General features: G+C 38.7%; 1 protein-coding gene across 2 annotated transcripts in view; it reads left to right on the top strand.

Moving 5' to 3' along the window:
* Positions 1-23,021, top strand: part of LOC118668232 (ubiquitin-conjugating enzyme E2 E2) — a 247,520-nt gene that overhangs the window by 180,420 nt on the left and 44,079 nt on the right. The window lies entirely within an intron of this gene.

The raw sequence follows: 23,021 nt of genomic DNA on the forward strand, positions 1-23,021 counted from the left end.
TACATATTCTTAAATATACATATCTAAGAATGCACATCTATCCTGTTAACATAGACAATGTCCAAGGGCTGATTGTATGTAAAAGGAAACAGAATGCACAAAAGTAGAGGTTATTCCTCCACCTCAGCCCTGTATTTCATATTACATTGTTTTTTGCCATCCTTTCTCGGTGTCTCCTTTTTTTGTGGTATATGTTTAAATATAACATTAGAAAGCATGTTATGGCTGAAAATAGGGGAGTAAAATTGGGCTCGTACCAGCCCTTGAGCCTGAAGCTGGAGCCAGAGCCACACCCACACTGGAAGCCAGACTGGAAGTGGAGGGAGCCCCACCAAGGCAGGGCTTATGGCACCAGCTATGGCACTCTGAGTTCTGGAGCCTCCATGGTTCAGCTGCTCACATGAAGTGTACACATGCACTAGAATGGAAAGTGTGACCCACAGGCTTAAAAATCACGCCAAGAAATTCAGTAAAGAAGTGTTTTCATATTAGTACAAATGAATAATTAATGAAACTCATATATAAATGACTAGAGCATGTGCAGGAGTACAATGTCATGAGAACGTGGTAGAACTTTCACTTATTTAAATCAAGATTGTGTACTTTAAGAATTCTTCACATTCCTTTCTACTGCCTATAAGCCAGTCATTTGATGAGTTTAAATTTGTTCTCTGCTTTGGAAAGGGAAAGACCCTGCAAACACTGTGTGTATTGACTATCATGAAAGAATTCTCATTTGATAAGAATTACTTCTCAAAGTCGAGGGAAATAAAACTTATTTCAGTTGTAGGTTGGAGTAAATTTTAAAAAGCAAGAATAAGTCTATACCTTCACCATGACTTTCTATAATTCCCCTCCCTTTCTCCTACCTTTCTTCTCTTTCTTTTTCTCTCTCCCTTCCTTCCTTCCATTCCATTGATGATTGCATGTTGTTTTTACTTCAAAGCAAAAATAACTATTAATTTTTCCAAAGAAGAAACTAAGGCATAGAGAAACTAAATAACTTGCTCAGCATTATTCAGCAAGCAAATAATGGTGTCAGGGCTTAAACCAGTGGTTCTCAACCTTCCTAATGCTGTGACCCTTTAATACAGTTCCTCATGTTGTGGTGACCCCCAATGTCATTGTTACAAATTGAACATAACTAAAGCATAGTGATTAATCACAAAAACAATATGTAATTATATATGTGTTTTCCGATGGTCTTAGGCGACCCCTGTGAAAGGGTCGTTCGACCCCCAAAGGGGTCACGACACACAGGTTGAGAACTGCTGATTTAAACCCATGTTTCTTACTATATTACACAATACATTGTATCCAAGTTGAGAGACTTAGTAGCACTAGTGATCACCCAGAGCTGCATTTGGTAGGTTTTCAGTGACAAAGCCATAATATATCTAATAATTATTTTATCCTTTTACTGAATTGGAACCTTATGTCTTTCCATCTACCTTGGACCAGCCCATAAATCACCTGGAATAGTTACTGTACCAGTGATGGAGGACCTTTCTCTGACAGCCTCCTCAAAAAGGAAGTTCAGGGCAGGGGAGAGAAGGGAAAGCTCAAATTGGGCAGTTGTGCTACTCGTATGTCTGGTGTAGTCTGTATACATCTCAGAAAATGTATGGACTTATCCAAGTTCCACATGACAGAAATGTGTAGATTAAACAAATCTAGAAGGGAAAGCTAATAAGATAGATAAACTAGTTCAGTTTCCAAAAGACCTTGATGAACTGGAAGGATAGGCCAAAACTAACAAGATAGAATTTAACCTGGCTACATATGTAGTATTTCATTGAGAATGAGAACGAAATCATGATACAGATAGAAAAGAGAGACCTGCTTTATTTTCCTATAAAGAAAATTTGTGGCCTCTTGGCTGCCTAAAATTCTATGGGCACTTGGGGTTCTTGAAAGCTTAAGGAGACATTCTTAGGAGTATAATTTTCAGGACTTTGAACTGGTTGCACTGTATCTCAAGTGACTCATTCACTTTTAAGCTCCTCATTTTAAGGACAAATGAATAAGCTTGGGAAAAAGAGAGTTATTGACAGTCTTGAGTTTCTTAACTTGATCTGCACTTTACTGAGCATAAGCTGTACCTACTTATTTCTCCTCCAGTATACCCAAGGAAGACTAGGATGTTTCCTTTCACAGATGGTGAAGCTTAGAGAGGTTTTTCAGTAATGTACAACCACAAATCTACTTGAACCTCTGACTCCAGGGACCGTGCACTTTGCACTGAATTATACACAGTTAGCCTGAGATGTTTACTAGTAAAAATAGGACATAGAAGGAATGTGATATCTGGCTGGCCTCAGATGTTTCAGGAACTCTGCGGTGTGAGTTGGGGTTAGACTTTATCCTGGATGGCTGCATAGGACAAAAATAGAAGCAGGAGGGTGTCAGTTACTGGAAAGTAGATTTCAATTCTATATGTGAAAAATCTGACCTATAGTTGGACAGTCTGGTTTTGAATAGCTATGCTTCTGAAATACTAGGCTTGCCCCCCCCCCCTTTTTTTTCTTAATTGTCTACTATTAGGCTTCCCTTTACTGGGAGTGTTTTTTACAAAAAGAATATTACCAGAAAAAAATTAAATCCCTCTACTGAATGAATTTGATTTGAAAATTTCTTAGGACTAAGAAAAATCAAACTTTGGTAATGCTAATCACAATTTAAATGCTCATTTATTAGAAATTGGTAGGAAGTTTTTCAAAGCATATTATTACCACCTAATTATTAGAAATCAAATTTTATAGACAGATGTTACTCTCCTAAAGGGGAAAAGTTTGTAGGTATTTTGAAAACTGTTAACTAAAACAAAGACTTATTAATAGTTTTAAAGTACCATTGTTCATGCCTTCCTAGTCCTCTGTTAAATTAAGCAATCCATATTTGGGCTTAAGCTTTGTTGTTTTCTCTGTTGCCCTCATCCTATGCTCTTTTCCAACAACCTTACCACACACTTGGATTCATTCAACATTTCCCAGTACTCTGAAGAGTGAACCCAAAGTAGGGTAGGTGTCAGGTAGAATTGTTGGTGAGAGCAGAGGCTCAGAAATAAATCTGATCGGCTGTCTAATGGTTATCAAATATCCATTCATAAAATTAGTCTGTGGCATGATTGGATTCATGAAATGAACTTTTCCTAAACTCTCACACTTGGAATCTTTACGTACTATAGTGCTCAAAAATATCGCTTAATGGTCAGTAGAGCAATTTGGATGACTCGTCTTGCCACAGGAACTTTGTGGGAGTAGGGATTCATCAATTCGGACAGCCCTACACTTCAGCACCTAAATCCTAATAAGGCAAGAAAAACAATTTTTATAAATAGATACTGCTCATTATACTTATTATACTAGTTTTAAATGGGTCAGGTACTAGTTGTACTTTCAAATGCTGTATCTCAGTAAAGTTTTTAGTACATTGATTTTCTTATGCATGGAATCAGTATGTTTATGCATTTTTTACTAAATCTATAGCAATTTTGTTTTGTTTAACATTGTTAGTTGTATCTAAAATATCTGATGCCAAGTCTTTAGTTGAATTGTTAACCACTAGTAATATTATTTCTTTGGGAAAATATTTGTTTAATGAAAATTTAGAAATGACATGTGGCTGAAAATAAAAGCATATTATTATGCTGGTAAGTCCCCAATTTTTTTAATACTGTATTTTTTTTCAGTGTAGGCATACATTTTAATGTTATAATTCAGATATCTACTTATTTTTAAAGTAGACATTGCTTTATATCTTATTGGGGATTACATTTTCTTATTCATTTTATAGATAATTACTCCTGTGCTCAAAATCTGCACTTTTTTATTTTAAAAGTCTAATGCATATTGTAATATTTTAACTTTGCAAGATCTACATACTTGTAATGGAATAAAAAGTAATTACAGATAAACAAAAGGAAAAAAATTAAATTACCTATAATCCTAATCCAGAAAGTAATTACTCATACCATTTCTTTTGAGATTTTTGTTCTCTGCATACCTATGTATAAATGTTTTTATGTACACACACAAATATATATACACATAAAAATTGGGCCATATTCCTTCCTATTATTTCAGAATTAATTTTTTACCTAACATTATATATTCACCCACCACTATATATATTTCCAATAAGCATATAACTACATTACAATTATAGAGGCTATGAAATATTCAATTATATAAATACTATAGGCCCGGTGCACAAAAATTTGTGCACTGGTGTCGGGGGGGGGGGGTTGTCCCTCAGCCCCACTTGTGCCCTCTCACAGTCTGGGACCCCTCAGGAGATAACGACCTGCTGGCTTAGGCCCACTCCCGGGTGGCAGAGGGCAGGCCCAATCCCTAGGTGCAGCCCCTGGTCAGGCTCAGAGCAGGGCCGATTGGGGAGTTGGGGCGTCACCCCCTGTCATGCACAGAGCAGGGCAGATCAGGAGGTTGCGATGCCACCCCCAGTCACGCTCAGGGTAGGACCAATTGGGGGGTTGGGGCGCCGCCCCCTGTCACACTCAAGGCAGGGTCAATGGGGAGGTTATGACGCCACCCCCTGTCATGCACAGAGCAAGGCCAATCAGGGGGTTGGGGCGCTGCCCCCTGTCATGCACAGAGCAGGGCCTATCAGGGGGGTTGGGGCTCCATACCCTGTCACACACAGAGCAGGGCCGATCAGGGGGTTGGGGAGCTCCCCCCATCAGGCACAGAGCAGGGCCGATCAGGGGGTTGGGGCGCCTTCCCCTGTCATGCTGCTCCAGGGGCCAGGAGGCCTCGCGGCTCCGCTGATCCCAGTGCTGGGAGGCCTCGCAGCTCCTCTTGACAGCGGGGCAGTGAGGCCTCGCTGCTCAGCTGATCCCGGTGCTAGAAGGCCTTGCAGCTCCGCTTGGCACAGGGGCAATGAGGCCTTGCTGCTCCGCTGATCCCGGTGCTGGGTGGCCTCATGGCTCCGCTTGACACCAGGGCAGTGAGGCCTCGCTACTCAGCTGATCCTGGTGCTGGGAGGCCTCGCTGCTCTGCTGATCCCAGTGCTGGGAGGCCTAGCGGCTCCTCTTGACACCAGGGCAGTGAGGCCTCTCTGCTCCGCTGATCCCGGTGCCAGGAGGCCTCGCAGCTCCGCTGATCCAAGTGCCGGAAGGCCTCGCGGCTCCGCTGATCCTGGGGTGTGAGGCCTTGCGGCTCCGCTGATCCCGGTGCTGGGAGGCATATTACCCTTTTACTATATAGGATAGAGGCCTGGTGCACGGGTGGGGGCCGGCTGGTTTGCCCTGAAGGGTGTCCTGGATCAGGGTGGGGGTCCTGCTTGGGAGCCTGGCCAGCCTGGATGAGGGGATGATGGCTGTTTGCAGCTGGTCACACCCCCTTCAGGGTGGGGGTCCCCACTGGGGTGCCTGGCCAGTCTGGGTGAGGGACTGAGGGCCGTTTTCAGGCTGACGGGTGACTGAAGCTCCCAACCGCTCCTTTTTTTCTTTTTTATTCTGGGATTTATTTACCTTCTATGGCTGTCACTGGAACTGAGAGCCGGCTTTAGCTCTGAGGCTTGGCTCCAGCTCTGAGACCTTGGCTGCTGAAAGCAGGTATCTGGATTTGTTTGGCTTCTGTAATTGAAACACTGTTGCAACTCCAGCTCAGCCGGCTGGCTGAAAGCATGGGGTTTGTTTAGCTTCTATAATTGCAACATTGTTTCTTAGAGTGCAGCTCAGAGGCCCGCAGAGGCAGGCGGGGAACCTTGGCTTCCTCCTTCACTGGAACAAGCAAGCCGCCTGTTCGCTTCAGCTGCCTGGCTGCCGGCAGCCATCTTGGTTGGCAGTTAATTTGCATATCGCCCTGATTAGCCAATGGGAAGCGTGTCGGAGGTACGGTTAATTACCATGTTTGTCTATTATTATATAGGCTATCAAATTTAACTAATTTCCTGTGATTGGACATTTAAGTTCTTCTCAAAATTTCTCTCATAATCAGTGATGTGATTATGTGATGAACATCTTTATACTTACATATTTTATATACTTGCATTATTATTTCCTAAGGCATATTTGTTGACATGGAACTTCTGGGCAAATGGGATTATACACATTTTTATTTTTATTTTTATTTTTATTTTTTATTTTTATTTTTTTTTAAAATATATTTTATTGATTTTTTTACAGAGAGGAAGGGAGAGAGATAGAGAGCCAGAAACATTTATGAGAGAGAAACATAGATCAGCTGCCTCCTGCACATCCCCCACGAGGGAAATGCCCGCAACCCAGGTACATGCCCCTGACCGGAATCGAACCTGGGACCCCTCAGTCCGCAGGCCGACGCTCTACCCACTGAGCCAAACCGGTTTCGGCGATTATACACATTTTTAGAATGTTGATAAAGGTTGGCAAATTGCCCTCCAGAAAAGCATTGTATTCATTTACTTCATGGTCATCCACACATGATAGTATAGAATTCCCTACACTCTCATCAGCTCTAAGAATCCCTTTTTTAATCTCTGCCATCCCAGTGGATGAAAACTGGTATCTCATGGTTACTTTAATTTTCATTTTTTTGACTACCAGTGAAATGTGGAATTATTTTCTTTTGTCCAATTATTTCTCTTTTTGTGAATAATATGCAAGGTTTTTTTGATGTCCCACATCAAATAAAATTAACAAGTGTACTTGAGAAAAACTTAGAAGCAAAATCATGAAATATGTTTTATTCCTGTATTCTTTTATTTGACTGAAAATATTGTGACATCATGTCTAATGTTTCATATCTCAGAGTACTAATGATATATGTCAGATAACATGTCAGATCTTTGTTTTTACAGTAGAAATACATAGAGGAGCCTATTTTCTGTCTCCTATGGATCTGGATATTTTATTTGAAAAATAATAATAATAAGTGGGCATTCTATAAAGATTTAACAGTAGGTAGGAAGGAGGATTAAGCATGCTTGTTATTTATTTGTAGTATCTCAGACAACCTATGCACAAGTTAGACATGCTGTTTCAGTGTTCAAATCTATTACTGGAAAGAATTGTATTCTTTGGTAATGGAAAACAGTATCTGCCAGTCGATATTTTCCAAAAGGGTATGATAAAATTTGTACCTAAGATCTTTAAAAACAACAACTACATGTATACATAGAAATATTCACGTCAGAAATAAAGGTCTTTAATGTTAATATCTAAAAGCTTTTTAATATAGTTTGTTCTTTCATTACAAATTTCTTCAAACACGTTTGAAAATAAATCTTAACTTGGAGGTCATTTCAGAGAGTATTATATGTTATATGGGGGTAATAAAATCTATGAATCACTTACTGATTAAATTTCAGTTAATAGGAAAGGTCTCACCAGCTTTCAGATGATGAAATAGATAATTTAGGTCCGTCAGATTTTCATTTTGTTATCCTCATTAGATTTTAACCTTAAATTGACAAGTAAGGCTAATAGTGAATAAAATAGCTAGTTAGTTATAGTAAGAAGCTATGACAGCCAGCATTTAAAAGCCAGAGATAGATCTATAACTAAAGTTCAACAAGGAATTCCACAATTTTATTCTAACTAGGTTATTATCATTGGCTTGTTTTTGTTGCTTCTGCTACTGTTCGAAAAAGTTGACAGTGTTCCCCAGGATTTTTGGAAAGAGCCATAGTCTGCATGTGTAAACCCAACTGCCTACTCATTTGCTCTGGTCTTGAGGAGAGAACACACTCAGCATGGAGTAACATGAATTAACTTGTTTTTAACCTGAGTTCATATATTCATATAAAGCCTTGGCCATGAGTCAAGTGCTTTCATACACATTGAATTGCCTATTTTATATTTCTAGTTGAACATCCAACAGTCACCTCAAATTTAACTGTTCCAAAGTAAACTATTGATTACACAACCTTACCTCACTCCTGCCAAAGCAGTTCCTCTAATCTTCCCCATCTCAATGAGTGGAAACTAGTTTTCTAGTTGCTAAAGTTAAAAACCTTGCCGTCATCCTTGACTCCTCTCACACAGCCTAGCTAGACCCAGTTTTACTGGTTCAAAGTAAATATTCAAAATAAATCCAGAATCCAACCATTTCTCATAATTTCTCTAGTAAAACTCTGGGCCTGAGCCACCATCAACTGCTCCCCTCTCCCCGATTGTATTAGAAATCTCCTATCTGGTCTCCTTGCTTCTGCCTTATTCCCCCTGCAGTGTCTACCCCTACCCATATGATCCTTTTATAATTAAGTCAGATTACATCAATTCTTTGCCTAAAACCCTTCAGTGATTCCCAAATCACTGAATAAAAGCACACAAAACCATAAAGAATCACCCTGTTCACAATATACTTTTCAAAATCGGCAATTCACTCTTGACTCAAATACTCAAAGCACGCTCCTTCCACAGAACCTTTGCATTTGCTCTTCGGTCTCCCTTTATTGTCTTCCCCCACAAATTCACCTGGCTTACTCCATTTCTCCTGTCATGTGTCAGCTCAAATGTCACCTTTTCAGAGAGGCTCTTGCGTGACAACTCCCAGCCATCTATGCTTCCTATGAGCTTCCCCCTGCTCCGCCCCCTAACCACACTTGACTTTTCTCCATGGCACCTCACCCTCCTGCGTTATACATTTCTTCATTTATGAATTTATTGTTTCTCTTTCTCCAGTTATCATGTAAGCTCCAGGATCACAGGGACTTTGTCTATTTTGATGTCACTCCTGTATTCCCAGCCCCGGCACACCCAACCCTGTGCCCCTGGACGACTAAGCCCACGGCCCTGACATGATGCCTGGCTCTGCCACCATGACCTAACACCCCCAGACGTATGGACCTGCCTGGGGATTCAGTAGGCATTCAGTAAAAACGTGTTGAATTAATCTAATCCATACAACTTTGCTATATGACAGTATTCATTACCTCCCACTCCACTTCATATATCAGAAGACTGAGGTCCAATGGAGTTTAAGTGGCACAAGGTCACATGGGAAGGAGGTAGCAGAACTGGAATTCAAACCCAGTTCTCAACGAAATCTTTCATTTCCCAATTACAAAGAAGACTTAAATTGCTATTATCTCTGGAAGAAGGAACGCTGGTTCTTAGATTTTACACTCTGGTATAAGTTAATTATTTAGCAGCTCTTTCTCTAAAGCAGGTGTGTTGGGCAGGAGACAAAAGTGGCAAGGAGCACAGAAAGTTAGGAAGAGATTTTGAGTGCTTATCTTTCAGTTTTGCCAAGGGCCCTCTTTCCAGAGGCATCTAGGGCTTTTCTCAGATGTGTCCCTAATTCACTAAGTATTAATTCTGTGTCACACAGTAAATACAGATTTCTGGATTTTGCTCATCCTAAGCTAGAGGATAAGTCGTTTCACACTTTACAGTTAACGGGGTCAAAGCCAGCCTTGTGTCTCCAGTATCATGACTGAGCTATAGTATTGCTTACATAGCATAAGTCAATTGTTTTTCTTTTTAGTGCATTCTCCTTTTTGATAAACCTTTTAAAAACGCCGTACTACACCTTAATGTTGTGTGAAATTTTAAAATGAATGTGATGAATAAAAGTAGATCAAAACAGGGGTCATTGTTTTCCCACTTTTAAAACAACATATTATATCCATTTGTGTGTCCAGCTATCTCTCCCAGCCACCACCAATTTAAGAATTACTAAGAAGTAAGATGGATTTTGTTTTTTCATTTTCAGGGCAAGGAGTACCAACTTTATTTGTTCTAAACCAAATTAAATACGGTTGTAAGGTAATAGAAAATCGGACATTAGGGTGAAAGGAAGTTCTATTTAGTCATATTTTGGGAGGATCCCACTCTTCCTTGCTTTCTATAGTCTGATGCAGTTCCAGATTTGGAAGAAAGGCCTGTATTTGTCACTAGAGGCCCGGTGCATGAAATACGTGCACTCGGGGCGGAAGGGGGTTCCTCAGCCCAGCCTGTGCCCTCTCACAGTCCAGGAGCCTTCGGGGCATGTCCGACTGATGGCTTAGACCCACTCCCTGCAGAGAGCGGACCTAAGCCGGCAGTCCGACATTTGTCAGTCCAACAGCCTTAGTGCTGCCACAGAGGCGGGAGAGGGTCCTGCCACCACTGCTGTGCTCACCAGCCATGAGCCTGGCTTCTGGCTGAGCGGCACTCCCCCTGTGGGAGAGCACTGACCACTAGGGGGCAGCTCCTGCATCGAGCGTCTGCCCCCAGGTGGTCAGTGTACATCATAGTGACTGGTCATTCCGCCATTTGGGCAATTTGCATATTAGCCTTTTAATATATAGGATCATCTCCTCTGAAATGCTTATTGCCCAAGCCAACTTAATCTTTCAGGTTGAAGTAACTCAGTCACCTACACCTTTACCCAAGTTCTGATGGAGTAAGTGTGTAATGATCTGATACATACACTCCCCCATCAGAATCTTGCCTTACAGGTGCGGGTTTCAGACATGTATTTTGTCATGTCCCTCTATGCTCTGGAGTTCCTTTCTCTGTGGAATGTGATCTCACTCCAAATGGGAGTTGGTGTTTGTTGATATTACTGTCAGCGTAACTGGGAGGAATGGACAGGTCTAAATTTCTTCACAAAGGGTCTTTTTAACAGGGAGGTTAAATGAACAGAAGAAACTGGAGATGTTGAGATGTTTGGAAAATGAGGAGCTCTCTAGCTGTCAGGGCCAGGGAGAGATGGCAACTCACTTATCAGGTGATTTTTCCAAAGGAAGATTCTCAAATCTAGACAAGTGACACTCCCCTCACATAGTTTTTCTGGAGAGAGCAAGGTGGAGTAACTTGAAGATGAAGTCTTCAGGATCCCAAACATCAAAGGGTAGGGACCCACTAGTACCAGAAAACAGTGAACACTGGAAACTCTGAAACACCACAACTCACAGAAAGTTCAGAGACAGTAAGGTAATGTTGAAGGAATAGTTTTGTAAAGAAGAAAACTTTGTGCACAGCTGAGCTGGAAAAAGCTTCAAATTTGGCATTTTCCTAACCTTATAGGAAAGAGCCCCTGATGGTATCACATCAAGGCATAGAACAGACATCTGTGTTCATTAAGTGTCTGTAAATTTGAAAACAAATTTTGTCATCCACTTAAGAAATGGGATGGGGAAATGGTATTCTACATGTAAGAAAACATTGTGGTATTCTCTGTTTAAATGCATTACTTGTTTGGGTTGCTATATGTAATGTTATTTTGTTCAAGCTTGGATATAGTAGGAAGGTCTGAGTTAATTTTTAAGACTACCAGCCAAATACCAATCCCTTTATGGAAATGATCAAGTTTCCTTGATTTTTTTTCCTCAGAGTTGAAGCTGGATCTCTTGATAAGATAGCAGCCTCTTAGAGATTTGCTCACACAGGTCCAAGGAAAACTAGAGAAGGAATGCTCTCAGTTCCTAGCTGGCCAAGATCAGATACAGTTTGTAATCATGGCTTGCCACTGAATTCGGGGAAGATATGATAGACTGGTCTTTGCAAGTATTATGCAGAGCTTGCCCTGTGGAAAGTAAAGAGAAACAAAGTCAGACAGAAGTTAAAGATTGTAAATAAAATAGATCTAGAATCAGATAGCTACATTGATTTATATAGGTGTAGCTATTCTAAGCAATCGGGTACATTTTTTGTATGATACCAGTATGTTAGCAGAACCTACCAAAAATTCTTGTAAGTTGGTTGCTTTTTGAAATGCATTTCAAGGATGATTTATAAAGCGGAGATTTATTGAGCCTTTGATACTTTGAAGTTCCTCTCTGTGTAAAGATGAATAAGCTACAACCCTAGGGAGCATGGAGAAAAGGAGAATAATAGGAGCTAACACAATAGTCCAGGCTAGAAAAGTATGAAGTTTGCGTGTCGCGGATGAAGACGAGGGTAACAGTATATTAATTCTTTTTTTATTTCTTTATTCAGTAAATATGTGACAGATATACAAGTCGAAATACTGGGTGTGCAGCAGTGTCTCTGGTATAGAGTTTACATTCCAGATATGATAGAACAGGATTTCTCAACTTCAGCATGATTGACACTTTGGACTAGATAGGTTTTTGTCATGGAGGGCTATTTTTCCATTGTAGGATGTATCCCTGGCCTCCAACCACTGATGCCAACAGCAGTCTCTCTGCCCCTGCTCCAATTTGTAACAAAAATGTCTCCAGATATTGCTAAATGTCCCTGGAGGACTATTTTAGAAGTATCATTCGTATCCAGAGAAACTGATTTGAGACATCTGTGAGGACTCTCTGGCTTCTCATCTGAATGACCAGGTGGAAACATGTTACCTACAAGAAACCTGTAGGACATCTGGGTGGAAAATGTTAGTTAGGCAGCTTTATATATCTGGAGTTCAAGTGAGTGATAGGAGCTAGAGATACAGATTTGGGGGTTAAAATTCTAGAATAAATTACCTCACCTATAGAAATGGGAAAATTTTCAACCCAAACTGGATTTTGCAGCTATAAATTTCCAAGATGGACTTCTTAAAGGAAAGACTAATCATTGAAAAGATTAACAAAACTCACATTTTTTCTTTTTCATTCATTATGTTCTCAGTGTTCAGGGATTGGGAAGTTATTTTCTACATAGAATACAGAATAATGCCTCACAAAATACCACGTTCTCATTAAAAGTCTCATTTGTTAATAAATCATAAAATCATGAACAATTAAATAAGTCAGATAAATTAATCTTCCCACAAGTATCTAAATAAGGACTGAAATAAATCAAAACAATTGCCTGTGGTTGCAGTGTACTTCTGCAGGGGAATGGACTAGACTTTAAGCTTCCGTTGGGCCTTCATTTCAGTTTCCAGTTCTACTGACATGGTGGTTATGGAGGATTGTGTGTTAGTAGATACTATACTGTACTTTTAAATGCCTGATGTTTTATACTAACACTAGAGGCCCGATGCATGAACTTCGTGCATGGGTAGGGTCCTTTGGCATGTACGGCGACCAGGGCCAATCTGTGGGATGACTGGCGGGGCGATTGGGAGGGCCCCCGCTGGCACCCACCGTGGCTGGCCTAGGGCCTGCAGGCTGGGGGCAGCTCCTGTGTTGAGCATCTACCCCCAGGTGGTCAGTGCACGTCATAGCAACCAGTCATTTCACCATTCAGTTGATTTGCATATTAGCCTTTTATTATACAGGATTATACTATACTTTTGTACTCATTATCTCACTTGATTCTCTCACTAGGAGAGAATTATCCTAAGAAATGAAAGCTTAGATTAAATAGTGTGATTGGGATCATGTTGCTAGTAAATGCCAGGGGTCAGGATTAGAACTCCTGGCCTCCTGATTTCCAGTCCAGCAACCCCCACTCTTCACACCTGCAGTAGCTGAGCTGTGAAGTGATCTTGCTAAACACACAGTAATTCAATTTATTGCCACCAGCCATACTTTAGATAACCTTGAATTCTTTTGTGCAGTTATTTGCAAATCATCCTTTTTAAAGGATGTAAAATATATCGCATAGTTGTTTGCCCTATATTTGTCCACTAACTTATTTTAATGTCTATCCCTATAGATTATATAAAGCAATAGTTTATACAATAAAGAAATAACACACAACTCATAAAAGATAATATATCTGTTTAATTCAGGTTACTTCCAGTTATTTTCTTCACTTCCTCACTTTTTTTCTTACCTTCCTCATCTTCTCACTTTAAAACATCACCTGTTCTTTGGTGGTTTGCTTTTAAAACCAGATTACACAGTATAATGTTCAAACAGCACAAAGGTATACAGTAAAATTAAGTCTTCCTCCCTGTTCCCCAGTGTTTTCATTTCCCTTCCAAGGACTTTTTTCCTGCATTTGTGTTTTTCATTTATCATCTTCAGGATTGTCCCATATTCATGTAAGTAGATTCGTTCCATTATACAGGGTTGGGCAAAAGTAGGTTTGCAGTTGTTGGTGTGGAAAATAATACAATAATGAATAAACAATACAAGAATAAGGTCTGTTTCGCATACTCAAAACTGTAAACCTACTTTTGCCCCCACCCTGTAGTTCACTGAATATAACGTAATCTATTCAGCAGGTTCCCTACAATAGATACAGAGGTTATTTCCAATATTTTGCCATCACAAATAATGCTTCACTGAGTATCTTTGTACATAGGGTCTTTGTGTGTTTGTGAAAATATATTTGTAGGATAAATTTCTTTAATTGGAATTGTTACAACGTAAGTGAAATGTTCTATATTGCCAGATTGCTCTCCAGAAGCTATACCAAATTATACTCCAATTTTAGATGCACCTGCCTTTTCCCTAAATTCTCACCAATGCTTTGTGGCACCACCAAATATTTGACCTTAAGCAATCTAATAGATAAGAAAGAATGTTTAATTATAAGTGCATTTCTCCTATAAGTAAGAATACCTTTCTATGTGTCTGAAGGTTGGCCTTTTTCTTATCGAAAGGAAAACTTACAGTAACCTATGCTCTTGACACTTTCAAACTAGGTAACTTTTGATGACGCTAAACTCTGGAACTTGATATTTTCCTCTGTAAAAGAGAAAGTTTAACAATCTCTATGAGAATTTTAATCTCTGTCAGTGGTTTGTCGCTGCCCTGCTTAGAACTCTTCATTGGCTTTCCATTGCATTTAGAATAAAATTGAAACTTCTTACATTGGCTCACAAGGCCTTCATGACCTCTCCACCTGCCTCACCACTGCAGCCCTCCTCAGCCTCCTTTTTGCTCATCAGGGTTTGCTGATCCCTTTCTTGGGACACGTTTGATCCATCCTTCACAATGAGCATCAACTTGTCATTCTTCATGCCTCATCTAATGAGAGGTACATTTCCTGACCACCTTATACAAATAGTTCCACACTGGTTATTTTCTATTACATCAACCTGGCAACTTCTTTCATGAAACTTTTCACAGTCTGACATTTATACTGTACCTATTTGTCAGTTGGTTTTCTTTTCTGCCTACTGGCATTAGACTAAGCTGAGAACGAAGACTTTTTTAAGTCTTGTAGTACCAAGCAAATAGTACTTTTGATAAGCAAATAGTCATTTTGCTTGTCACATCTTTAACACTTCAGAAGTCTATTTGCTGTGTTGGTGTGTAGTATTGAAATGTTGTTCCGTAAGAGCACATGTGTGCTTGTGCATATGCGCACATTCTCATTCTTCCCACAGAATCAGGTATACTGGAGAGCAGGGTCTTCCTTTTCCATGAAGATGTTTGCAGGCCCTGTGCCGGTGGCTCAGTTGGGTGGAGCCTTGTCTGTAAAACAAAAGGTTTCTGGTTCAATTCCTGGTCAGGGCACACACCAGGAATTAATTCAGGTTACTTCCAGTTATTTTCTTCACTTCAGTCCCTGGTCGGGACTGAAGCAACTGATAGACGTTTCTCTCTCACTTCTCTCTTTCTCTCTTTCTCCCTCTCTCCTTTTCTTTCTTTCTCTCTCTCTCTCTCTCTCTCTCTCTCTCTCTCTCTCTCTCTCTCTCTCTCTCTCTCTCCCCCCTTCCTCCCTCCCTCCCTCCCTCCCTCTTCCTCCCACTCTTTAAACATATCCTCAGGTAAGGATTAAAAAAGAAGGAAAAAAAGATGTTTGTCATATGGGCATTCGTAGACCTAGTAGAAAGCAATGCATTTTATTTTAAAGCACTGAAAAGTAATAGTTTTGCTGAAAATGCCTAAAATAAAGTGATACAGATATTGGCATGAAACTTATGGCAAGAAATTAATCCATGTTAAAGAAGAAACGAGTTCTTTATTTTCATCTTGTTTGAAATATTCTTCATTTTATAAGTATCTAAGTTATATTTATGCAGCCCATCTGTTGACACAAATTACAGTCAAATAATTTGTATCTTTAAATGTAGGCTTCTAATAATATTCAGTGTATGGGCCAAATTTTGCAGAGGAAGAAAATACGATAAACTAAGAACCAAGTACCTTTTACGGTAGCTGTCTCCCTTCAGTAATATAGGTGACTATATCACTTTTCTGTGCCATTTTTACAGCTTTAGAAGTCACATGAAAGCCAAATCAATGCATGCACTTGTTTTCAAAGCCAGACATAAGCAAAGAAAATATGTAAACTTTGTCTTTGCTGCCACCTTGTCACAGTGCGCAACTGTCACTTAAGCTTTATTTAAACAGAAAATTCCTGGGGCGAAAATTCATGTGTAGTAGAAAGGATAAATAAATTATGGTATATTCATACAGTGGAATATTATATAATAGTGAAATTAAAAACAGAACAATTAGCAATACATATGAACCTCACACACATGATATTAAAAGAAAGAAGATATAAAAGAAATAAAAGAATATATCTACTGTATGATTACATTTATATAAGTTCAAAAACATGAAAAACTAACGTATAGAGAGGTGGGAGTCAGAATAGTCGTTACATTTGGGATGGGAAAAAACAAAGGGAAGATTTCTGGGGTGCTAGCAATATTCTACATTTTGTTCTAGGTTGTGGTTACTTGAGTGTGTCCACTTTGTAAAAATGCATCAAGCTGTGCACTGATGGCCTAAGTACTTTTCTTTCTTTGTGTTACATTTTTTATAATAATTTACATTTCAAAAAATCCATATCTTTACATTTAATCCAGCTCTCCTCCATTTACAAAAATACTGCTTTGAACCTAAATGTATTTTTTCCTTTTAAATTTTTATTGTTTGTTTTAACCTATCGTTTGACATGTTTAGATCTTTTAATTCTTCACTTCTGACTGGTGTGTTAACTTTCTATCCAGCTTTATGTTATCCATAGCTTTGATAAACATGTTTTTTATGTCTTCATTTTAGTCATTGGGAAAATGGTGAAAAAGCAGGACTAATCACAGATTATCCACTAGAGAGCTTTTTTGTGCCAACAATTTATTTGGTCAGTTAGCAGATCTGCTAAAATGTACTGAGCCTATTCCACGTGGACCAAACTGGGTTATCATCTAGGCTGCAATTCTCTTTCTTGCTCACAAGGATACACTCAAAGTGCAGTTTGCAACAACCCAGTTACTTTGGGACCTTACTATTTACAGTCACATTGGTCATAAATAATACATGCATAAAAGTCAGATTTGTGGCTGCCAGACTGCTGTATTGATTTTGACACTAGGCCAATGCCATTGACTGTAATAAGGGAAGAAGGCATCAAAGACTTGTATATATACCTAACCAAAATAGGAAGAAGTTGTTAATGGGTGTAAACCAAGAATGATGTGATAACTGGTTGGCACAATACCAACATTCAAGAAGAATCTGAATATGACCCTCATTCTGCCACTTGCTTTCATACATTTTTTGAGAGACTTTTAAAGACCTCATATTAAACCAAAATGGAGTTCAGATGTACTTTATCCATTTTATTCTCCTAATCTGTAATTTTAATGAACATATTGAAAAGAAAAATGGCATGGCCCATGCATAGCACAGTTTGTATTTGGTGTGTCCATTCTTAATCCCCCTGGATCACCACAGTGCATTCTAAGTACTAACAAATCACCTGCTAATAATCCTTTCTGACATTTGTTAAAAATTGTATTTTCCTTGTTAACAAAAGAAGTAAAATTTAGTGTAATTGAATACAGTTGAAAAACTGCCCTCTCTCTGCTATCTGTTAATATTTCACTGTTATCTATTCCACAGAGTGATAAAAAGTTATAGGAAATCTAAAACAAAATGAGCTAGGAGGTATTTCCTCACACACATCTATATACCCAACATTTTGGAATACTGTTACTGGACAAACTGGGAACAGCAGGGAAGACTTCCCGATGGAAATACTATGTATTGGCTGGTCCATGACAGATTACAGAAAGAGAATATAGGTTACTGAGATGCAGAATGACAATGTTTCGAAGTATGGAAAGTACAGGCTTTCCCTCTTCACCAGAAATGGACACTGTCTCTTGCAGCAAATTAGCTTAGTGCAAATGTATTGCCAATACCATATACTCACTGTAAAAATATATATATATGAGTGAGAGAGAGAAAGACATTTCAAATGATACATTCTTATTAATTAAAAATATACACTAAAAAGAAGTAACTAGATTGGTTTTTCTAAAAAATATACCTCCTTATATCATTCTAGGAAAAAAAAAAAAAAGATACTGAAGTTGATGTGCATGCAGTAAAAGCTGAATTGCAGGAGGATAGAGACCACTATATTATCGTGAATGCCAATTACATTGCTCCCTGACCACATTCCTACACCCAAGGTTTAAGAGTAACTTTATTTATTTTTAACTATATTTTTATTGATTTCAGATAGGAAGGGAGAGGGGGAGAGAGAGACAAACGACAATGATGAGAGAAAATCATTGATCAGCTGCCTCCTGCATGCCCTCTACTGGGGATAGAGCCCACAACCTGGGCATGTGCCCCAACCAGGAATTGAAATGTGACCTCCTGATTCATAGGCCAACGCTCAACCACTGAGCCACACCGGCTGGGTTGCAACTTCGTTTTTTTTCTTAAGAGGTTGTGTGGAAATGTAAAGATGTCAAAACTTTGCTAACTTTATACATTCAGCATGTCTAGTTTATTGCATATCAATTACATCTTTAAAAATTCTGTTTGTAAAATACAAAAAAGAGATTGTGTGAAGTAACAAATGCAGGCAAAAATAATAGAAAGTATGTATGTATTTTAAATCAGAGCAATACCATTGTTTACTCACAAAAATATGCAAAAGCATTTATTAAAGCAGCACATAAAACTTCAGTTCATGCAATTACTTTGTAAAATTACATTATCACCATGGACCAAATCTGTAAGACAAATTGGTGATGGGAAAACACATTTTCACCTTCATCAGTTACTATTAGAGAGGAATAAAAGCTTAATAATTCTGTAGCAACAGTATCTTGTGCCAGCAATATCTATAACCAAAAGTATCTTATTCCTCCACTAAACTAGATATGTGAGAAGATGTGTATTATAATAGTCAACAGTGTTTGAAAAAGTACTGTTCCTACACTATAATATCAAACTGAAGATTTGCATTAAAAATGTTTGAGAGTGAAAGCATAACAATAACTAGAAATTTTGATAAAATGTTCGTTTTATTCTTTTACCCTCTATTCTTAACCTCTTTCGTTAATTGATTTTTATGATCAGTGAAGAATACAATTATTCCTAGCCAGGCCATAAATATTCCATCATGTAAGTATGATGGAATAGTTACAGAAGTAATGATACAGATTTTAAGTACATGCTTGATAAGTGAATAATTTTTTATAATATGTTTTAATTGATTTTTAGAGAGCGAGGAAGGGAAAAGGATAGAGAGAGTGAGAGAGGAACATCACCGATTGGCTGCCTCGTGCATGCCCCCTACTGGGAATTAAGCCTGTAACTTGGAAATGTGCCCATACTGGGAATCGAACCAGTGAACTCTTGGTTCCTGAGTCAACACTCAACCACTGAGCCACACTGAACCACTGTGCCACACCAGCCAGGCAATTAATGAATCTTAAAAATTTAGAGTTTTACTATATCTAAGAAGGTATAACCACCCATCTATTTGAGGTGTGTGACCCCCGAATACATACTGGGGTGGGCAAAAGTAGGTTTACAGTTGTTTGTATAAAAAAAGACATGCAGATTATGATTATTACAGTAGCTTTATTATCTCAAAAGAATGTCACTCACATATGTAAACCTACTTTTGCCCACTCCTGAATGTCTTTGAAAACCCTAGAACTTGTCAGTATGATAGTGAACATAATTACCTTACTATAATACATTAGTTTTCACTACAAACAGGAGGTTGATTTATTTGCTCTTTACTCTATATATCACTAAATTCTGACTGAAAAAAATCCTATATAATAAAAGACTAATATGCAAATCAACCGAATGGCAGAATGACCGGTCACTATGACACACACTGAGCACCAGGAGGCAGACACTCAACGCAGGAGCTGCCCCCTGGTGGTCAGTGCACTCACACATAGGGGAAGCGCCACTCAACCTAAGCCGGGCTCACGGCTGACAAGTGCAGCGGTGGTGGCGGGAGCCTCTCCAGCCTCTGCCGCAGCGCTAAGGATGTCCCCCAAGGGCTCCTGAACTGCAAGAGGGCACAGGCTGGGCTGAGGGACCCCTTCCCGAGTGCAACATTTTCATGCACTGGGCCTCTAGTTGAAAAATAATGGAAAACTGACTCATACTGGCTTTTGAAGAAAGATACATTCTTCTAATATCAGAACATAAGTATATGAATCTTCTTATGAGATGGGGGCGGAGGGGAGAGGGCATTTTGTTAGTCATTTTTATCTAGACATCTCAAAATTTTTAAATTTTGTACTGTTTATTTGAAGTAGATAAAATGTAGTGATATATTTTATACTTCTACAATGTCTTGTCAGTTTTATTTTCTAATTTGAAGGATTTATGAAATATTCTTAAACTTAAGTCTCCAATCAATGTTTGAGATGGTTATAATCTCTACTGACCAAAATATTAATCACAAAACTTTGAAAAGTGCTCTAGTAAAAATTTGAATAACAATACATTTCCCTTTATACATGTTATACATCTGTTAATATATTACCCTCCCCTTTAATGATAGCTAGTGCAAACCTAACTGGTATAACATCAGAAGCTCTCAATCAGTTATCATTTTTAGTCTTGGTATGTCTGGTCTCTTTTCAAATGTAAATATTCTTTTTTTCATTTGTTTATTGAACAAATACATGCTGATACCCTCCTCTCCCCTACAGTGGGTAAATATCAGTATCATAAAATCCCTGCCCTGGAGGGCCTTATATAAATGTGCTCCCTTTATAGATAACATTCATTATAGCCTGTCTACAAAAATTCATTTTTTACATTTTCACTTAGCTGTACATACAGCTATTAGTTTTGTAAAATGAAGTTGGCACTATTTATTTTAAAAGCCACATGTGGTGCAGTTGTTTGCTTTTAAAAGATAACATTTGTTGTTATGCCACAGCAACCAATTTTCTACAATACAGAGCTGAATGCTGCAAATTATAGGGAAAGAAAAACACAGCCTGGAGTTTTTAAGATACTACTTCAGTTTTTTGGGGTTTTTTTTTTTTTTTAGGGACTGGTATTCAGGCAGCACGAATAGAACATTAGAAAATGGGAGTGTATTTTTTCCACACAATTGTGATTCATTGCTATTAGGCTCCTTTTTTAGAAACATACATTTCCACACAGCCTTAGGGAAAATTAGCCTATTGGGTTTTTTTAGGAAAGTGGTCTTACAGAGAATACTGGAGGGAAAAGATAACCTTAAAACAGCAGGCCTCAGAAGCCCTGAGGTGTGAATGAAGCAAGGTAACAAGAAGATTGAAACAGAGACTAGAGAAAAATGTTAGAAATCACAGAATGATAACAGAGATTGAGTTGTAAATAAATAAAGAATAGGAGAGGAACAGAAGAGAAGGAAAGAGATTGCCTGGTATAAAAAAATAGTCATGCAGCCTGGCTGGGTGGCTCAGTTCGTTCAGCATCATGCATCAAAAGGTTTCAGGTTCGATTCCTGGTCAGGACACAGACTAAAGTTGCTGGTTCGATCCCCGGTTCGGTTGCTTACAGGAGGCAACCGATTGATGTCACACATTGATGTTTCTCTCTCTCTCCCTCTGTCTCTCTGGAATCAATGAAAATATCCTCAGGTGAGGAATATATATATATTCATGAAAAAGTAAAAAGAAAACAAGCCCATGTAATTATCACTAGTTAAAAGTAAGATTTAAGGCAGCAGTCACCACCAACCTTTTGGACCTCACGGACCACCAGTAGTCTGTGGACCACCAGTTGGCGACCGCTGCCTTATTTTATCATTTAACCCACTCTCATTCTTCCAGTTAGACTTCAATTTCATTTTACTCTTCAAGTAAGCTACTTGGTTAGCTCTCAGTTCTAGTGTACAGGATTATGAGTATCAAGCCAGTTCATTACATCTGTTCTCCACAGATATTTAAAGATTATTCACTAGGATATTCTAAATGCTGAAATTTAAACTATTCAAAGATGGGATAAATCTTAAGTGACAAATTTAAGGTCATGTTAAAACATTGTGGTTTTTGTTTTCTTTTTTACTGACTTAGTTTCTTGCCTTCAATAATCTCACAGAGATGACAGGTGATTTGGTATAATAAGAATACCATTGCCGAGACCGGTTTGGCTCAGTGGATAGAGCGTCGGCTTGCGGACTGAAGGGTCCCAGGTTCGATTCCGGTCAGGTGCGTGTACCTTGGTTGCGGGCACATCCCCAGTGGGGAGTGTGCAGGAGGCGGCTGGTTGATGTTTCTCTCTCATCGATGTTTCTAACTCTCTATCTCTCTCCTTTCCTCTCTGTAAAAACTCAATAAAATATAAAAACAAAAACAAACAAACAAACAAAAAGAATACCATTAATAATAATAATAGTGAATATTACTAAACACTTCTTCTCTTTATTAAACACTCTACATGAATTCTCATTTTAACAGAACTTGGTCTGAAAATCTGTTGATTCCCAGTATCATTAGCTTTCTTCTAAGGTCAAACTGTTGTGATCCAGAATTCATATAATTTTCATTATTCTTTTCCTGCTTTGTTTTTTTTTCTTCCTATCATTTTCAAAAAACTCTTTGTGATGTGGATTTTCTTGTGTGTTTATTTTCATTTATTTCCTATTTCCTTCCTCCTATAGCTTCTTCACTTACTACTGGAATTGCCTCAACTAAAGTATTTGAATTCCTCTGAACTTGTCTCAGATGCTTTATCCATAAAATGAGTATAGTAATAGCACCTACCTCACAGGGCAATTGTGAAGATTAAATTATGTAATAAATGCAAATCTCATAGAACAGTGCCTGGCACATAAACATTGCATATTTGTTACCCATTTTTAATTTATTTCTTTATTTGGTTACAAGTGTCTGGGGTATACATGCCTGATTTTTTAATCCCATGGTATAAAATATAAGGAACCAGTGCCATTACCCTCCCTAGTATACATGCAAAGTGTGCAAAGTTATGATATTTATAAACACTCTGCCACTTTCAAAGAATGTCTCTTCTGTGTTTTATATAGCACTCACTGAGAGAGTGGGCATTCAGCCAACTCT

The sequence above is a fragment of the Myotis myotis genome, unplaced genomic scaffold, assembly GCF_014108235.1.
Source record: "Myotis myotis isolate mMyoMyo1 unplaced genomic scaffold, mMyoMyo1.p scaffold_m19_p_13, whole genome shotgun sequence".
In the NCBI taxonomy this organism is placed as follows: domain Eukaryota; kingdom Metazoa; phylum Chordata; class Mammalia; order Chiroptera; family Vespertilionidae; genus Myotis; species Myotis myotis.